We start from the raw sequence: 6000 nt of genomic DNA on the forward strand, positions 1-6000 counted from the left end.
AAGTGGGGGGCAGCCTGGCTATATATAAAGTGGGGGGCAGCCTGGCTATATATTAAGTGGGGGGCAGCCTGGCTATATATTAAGTGGGGGGCAGCCTGGCTATATATTAAGGGGGGGGCAGCCTGGCTATATATTAAGGGGGGGGCAGTCTGGCTATATATTAAGGGGGGGGCAGCCTGGCTATATATTAAGGGGGGGCAGCCTGGCTATATATTAAGGGGGGGCAGCCTGGCTATATATTAAGGGGGGGCAGTCTGGCTATATATTAAGGGGGGGCAGTCTGGCTATATATTAAGGGGGGGCAGTCTGGCTATATATTAAAGGGGGGCAGTCTGGCTATATATTAAAGGGGGGCAGTCTGGCTATATATTAAGGGGGGGCAGCCTGGCTATATATTAAGGGGGGCAGCCTGGCTATATATTAAGGGGGGGCAGTCTGGCTATATATTAAGGGGGGCAGTCTGGCTATATATTAAGGGGGGGCAGCCTGGCTATATATTAAGGGGGGCAGCCTGGCTATATATTAAGGGGGGGCAGTCTGGCTATATATTAAGGGGCAGCCTGGCTATATATTAAGGGGGGGCAGTCTGGCTATATATTAAGGGGGGCAGTCTGGCTATATATTAAGGGGGGCAGTCTGGCTATATATTAAGGGGGGGCAGCCTGGCTATATATTAAGGGGGGCAGCCTGGCTATATATTAAGTGGGGGGCAGCCTGGCTATATATTAAGTGGGGGGCAGCCTGGCTATATATTAAGTGGGGGGCAGCCTGGCTATATATTAAGTGGGGGGCAGCCTGGCTATATATTAAGTGGGGGGCAGCCTGGCTATATATTAAGGGGGGGCAGCCTGGCTATATATTAAGGGGGGGCAGCCTGGCTATATATTAAGGGGGGGCAGCCTGGCTATATATTAAGTGGGGGGCAGCCTGGCTATATATTAAGTGGGGGGCAGCCTGGCTATATATTAAGTGGGGGGCAGCCTGGCTATATATTAAGTGGGGGGCAGCCTGGCTATATATTAAGTGGGGGGCAGCCTGGCTATATATTAAGGGGGGGGCAGCCTGGCTATATATTAAGGGGGGGGCAGTCTGGCTATATATTAAGGGGGGGGCAGCCTGGCTATATATTAAGGGGGGGCAGCCTGGCTATATATTAAGGGGGGGCAGTCTGGCTATATATTAAGGGGGGGCAGTCTGGCTATATATTAAGGGGGGGCAGTCTGGCTATATATTAAAGGGGGGCAGTCTGGCTATATATTAAAGGGGGGCAGTCTGGCTATATATTAAGGGGGGCAGTCTGGCTATATATTAAGGGGGGGCAGCCTGGCTATATATTAAGGGGGGGCAGCCTGGCTATATATTAAGGGGGGGCAGCCTGGCTATATATTAAGGGGGGGCAGCCTGGCTATATATTAAGGGGGGGCAGTCTGGCTATATATTAAGGGGGGGCAGTCTGGCTATATATTAAGGGGGGGCAGTCTGGCTATATATTAAAGGGGGGCAGTCTGGCTATATATTAAGGGGGGCAGTCTGGCTATATATTAAGGGGGGGCAGCCTGGCTATATATTAAGGGGGGCAGCCTGGCTATATATTAAGGGGGGGCAGTCTGGCTATATATTAAGGGGGGCAGTCTGGCTATATATTAAGGGGGGGCAGCCTGGCTATATATTAAGGGGGGCAGCCTGGCTATATATTAAGGGGGGGCAGTCTGGCTATATATTAAGGGGCAGCCTGGCTATATATTAAGGGGGGGCAGTCTGGCTATATATTAAGGGGGGCAGTCTGGCTATATATTAAGGGGGGCAGTCTGGCTATATATTAAGGGGGGGCAGCCTGGCTATATATTAAGGGGGGCAGCCTGGCTATATATTAAGTGGGGGGCAGCCTGGCTATATATTAAGTGGGGGGCAGCCTGGCTATATATTAAGTGGGGGGCAGCCTGGCTATATATTAAGTGGGGGGCAGCCTGGCTATATATTAAGTGGGGGGCAGCCTGGCTATATATTAAGGGGGGGGCAGCCTGGCTATATATTAAGGGGGGGCAGCCTGGCTATATATTAAGGGGGGGCAGCCTGGCTATATATTAAGGGGGGGGCAGCCTGGCTATATATTAAGTGGGGGGCAGCCTGGCTATATATTAAGTGGGGGGCAGCCTGGCTATATATTAAGTGGGGGGCAGCCTGGCTATATATTAAGTGGGGGGCAGCCTGGCTATATATTAAGGGGGGGGCAGCCTGGCTATATATTAAGGGGGGGGCAGTCTGGCTATATATTAAGGGGGGGGCAGCCTGGCTATATATTAAGGGGGGGCAGCCTGGCTATATATTAAGGGGGGGCAGCCTGGCTATATATTAAGGGGGGGCAGTCTGGCTATATATTAAGGGGGGGCAGTCTGGCTATATATTAAGGGGGGGCAGTCTGGCTATATATTAAAGGGGGGCAGTCTGGCTATATATTAAGGGGGGCAGTCTGGCTATATATTAAGGGGGGGCAGCCTGGCTATATATTAAGGGGGGCAGCCTGGCTATATATTAAGGGGGGGCAGTCTGGCTATATATTAAGGGGGGCAGTCTGGCTATATATTAAGGGGGGGCAGCCTGGCTATATATTAAGGGGGGCAGCCTGGCTATATATTAAGGGGGGGCAGTCTGGCTATATATTAAGGGGGCAGCCTGGCTATATATTAAGGGGGGGCAGTCTGGCTATATATTAAGGGGGGCAGTCTGGCTATATATTAAGGGGGGCAGTCTGGCTATATATTAAGGGGGGGCAGCCTGGCTATATATTAAGGGGGGGCAGTCTGGCTATATATTAAGGGGGGGGCAGTCTGGCTATATATTAAGGGGGGGCAGTCTGGCTATATATTAAGGGGGGCAGCCTGGCTATATATTAAGGGGGGGCAGCCTGGCTATATATTAAGGGGGGGCAGTCTGGCTATATATTAAGGGGGGGCAGTCTGGCTATATATTAAGGGGGGGCAGTCTGGCTATATATTAAGGGGGGGCAGTCTGGCTATATATTAAGGGGGGGCAGTCTGGCTATATATTAAGGGGGGGGCAGTCTGGCTATATATTAAGGGGGGGGCAGTCTGGCTATATATTAAGGGGGGGCAGTCTGGCTATATATTAAGGGGGGGCAGCCTGGCTATATATTAAGGGGGGGGCAGCCTGGCTATATATTAAGGGGGGGGCAGCCTGGCTATATATTAAGGGGGGGCAGTCTGGCTATATATTAAGGGGGGGCAGTCTGGCTATATATTAAGGGGGGGCAGTCTGGCTATATATTAAGGGGGGGCAGTCTGGCTATATATTAAGGGGGGGCAGTCTGGCTATATATTAAGGGGGGGCAGTCTGGCTATATATTAAGGGGGGGCAGTCTGGCTATATATTAAGGGGGGGCAGTCTGGCTATATATTAAGGGGGGGCAGTCTGGCTATATATTAAGGGGGGGCAGTCTGGCTATATATTAAGGGGGGGCAGTCTGGCTATATATTAAGGGGGGCAGTCTGGCTATATATTAAGGGGGGGCAGTCTGGCTATATATTAAGGGGGGCAGTCTGGCTATATATTAAGGGGGGGCAGTCTGGCTATATATTAAGGGGGGCAGTCTGGCTATATATTAAGGGGGGGCAGCCTGGCTATATATTAAGGGGGGGCAGCCTGGCTATATATTAAGGGGGGGCAGTCTGGCTATATATTAAGGGGGGGCAGTCTGGCTATATATTAAGGGGGGCAGCCTGGCTATATATTAAGGGGGGGCAGCCTGGCTATATATTAAGGGGGGCAGTCTGGCTATATATTAAGGGGGGGCAGTCTGGCTATATATTAAGGGGGGCAGTCTGGCTATATATTAAGGGGGGCAGTCTGGCTATATATTAAGGGGGGCAGTCTGGCTATATATTAAGGGGGGCAGTCTGGCTATATATTAAGGGGGGGGCAGCCTGGCTATATATTAAGGGGGGGCAGCCTGGCTATATATTAAGGGGGGGCAGTCTGGCTATATATTAAGGGGGGGCAGTCTGGCTATATATTAAGGGGGGGCAGTCTGGCTATATATTAAGGGGGGGCAGTCTGGCTATATATTAAGGGGGGGCAGTCTGGCTATATATTAAGGGGGGGCAGTCTGGCTATATATTAAGGGGGGGCAGTCTGGCTATATATTAAGGGGGGCAGTCTGGCTATATATTAAGGGGGGGCAGTCTGGCTATATATTAAGGGGGGCAGTCTGGCTATATATTAAGGGGGGGCAGTCTGGCTATATATTAAGGGGGGCAGTCTGGCTATATATTAAGGGGGGGCAGCCTGGCTATATATTAAGGGGGGGCAGTCTGGCTATATATTAAGGGGGGGCAGTCTGGCTATATATTAAGGGGGGCAGTCTGGCTATATATTAAGGGGGGGCAGCCTGGCTATATATTAAGGGGGGCAGCCTGGCTATATATTAAGGGGGGGCAGTCTGGCTATATATTAAGGGGGGCAGCCTGGCTATATATTAAGGGGGGGCAGTCTGGCTATATATTAAGGGGGGCAGTCTGGCTATATATTAAGGGGGGGCAGCCTGGCTATATATTAAGGGGGGGCAGTCTGGCTATATATTAAGGGGGGCAGCCTGGCTATATATTAAGGGGGGGCAGTCTGGCTATATATTAAGGGGGGCAGCCTGGCTATATATTAAGGGGGGCAGCCTGGCTATATATTAAGGGGGGCAGCCTGGCTATATATTAAGGGGGGCAGCCTGGCTATATATTAAGGGGGGCAGCCTGGCTATATATTAAGGGGGGCAGCCTGGCTATATATTAAGGGGGGCAGCCTGGCTATATATTAAGGGGGGCAGCCTGGCTATATATTAAGGGGGGGCAGTCTGGCAATATATTAAGGGGGGCAGTCTGGCAATATATTAAGGGGGGCAGTATGGGGGGGGGGGGGGGGTACAGGAAGTTCTGTGCGGCCGGCGAGGCCCGGGATGTGACGTCGCGCTGCGCTGGGCCCCTGCGGCCGGCACGGAGCTCACCTGCGGCGCCGCGGTCTGTGCTGGGCTCTCCGCTCCGCTAAGCTCACACACCGGCCGGTCACACGCTGCTCCGCCGCTCCCTGCGCCGCTTTCCGGTCTGTCCGTTTGTTTTCCAACACAAAATGGCGCCGCACTGCGCTCGCTCCCGGCACGGCCTCACCTCCCTCCCCTATTTCACCCGCTCCGCTTGCCCCGCCCCTTGCCAGGCAGACAGCCAATGGGAAGCAGCCCTGACTGGGATACGTCACGAACGTGCGCGCTCCCGCGCTACGACAACTTAATCCTCCAATAGGAAGCTTTGGTCCCCGCCCCTACGGTCAAACCAGCGTGGCCGCGTCACAGGGAGACACGCCCCCTGCGCCGCTCTCAGCCAATCACAAGGCAGCATCGGCCCTGTCACAGGCTCGGGCCGCTTTGTTATCGGGACAGATTGGAAGGAACCATTATTACCTGGACACAGGGGGAGGGGGGAGAAGCACGCCGCTCTCCGGGTGTCTCTGCGGAAACTCTACAACACATTAAATGCGGGATTCGTGTTAATAGGAGTCAGAGGACTTCTACCGGCCCGGAACGGCTGTCAGCCCCCCCTACACAGAATGGTACGGTCTGTTACTAGGCTGGGAGGAGTAAGGCGGATGGTATGATCCTGCACCCCCCTCCTTGGGTATTGGTACAGCCTATTGCAAGCCAGGCAGCGCGCGCTGTCCGCTGCCGGCCTGTGATTGGCTCAACTCGCGGCACGTGATCCTCACTCAGACCAATAGCAGCACAGAAACCGTTTACCTCAGATTTTATTAAAGACACGGAGGCTCATATTATGCATAACTCTTTCTTTATTTCCTCAGCAGCAAAGATAGAGGAATATAAATATTATCAAACTGAAAGAAAAAACTGTACAGGCATAACAGGCAGCCAATCACATAACAGAGGCAGTGACTATATAAGGCCCGTGTCTCCCACACTCCTCCTCTTTCTTTGCTGCTTCCTCA

At 52.5% G+C, this 6000-nt stretch overlaps 1 protein-coding gene across 2 annotated transcripts in view; it reads right to left on the reverse strand.

Moving 5' to 3' along the window:
* The window catches only part of CNOT1 (CCR4-NOT transcription complex subunit 1), a 44990-nt gene extending 39823 nt beyond the window's left edge, over positions 1-5167 (reverse strand). For both annotated transcript variants that reach the window (XM_063437779.1, XM_063437778.1), the window contains exon 1: positions 5012-5167. The gene's annotated coding sequence lies outside the window, so the exon portion shown is untranslated. The remainder of the gene's footprint in view (positions 1-5011) is intronic.
* Positions 5168-6000: the final 833 nt, after the last annotated feature.

The sequence above is a fragment of the Pelobates fuscus genome, chromosome 12 (genome assembly GCF_036172605.1).
Source record: "Pelobates fuscus isolate aPelFus1 chromosome 12, aPelFus1.pri, whole genome shotgun sequence".
NCBI lineage: Eukaryota > Metazoa > Chordata > Amphibia > Anura > Pelobatidae > Pelobates > Pelobates fuscus.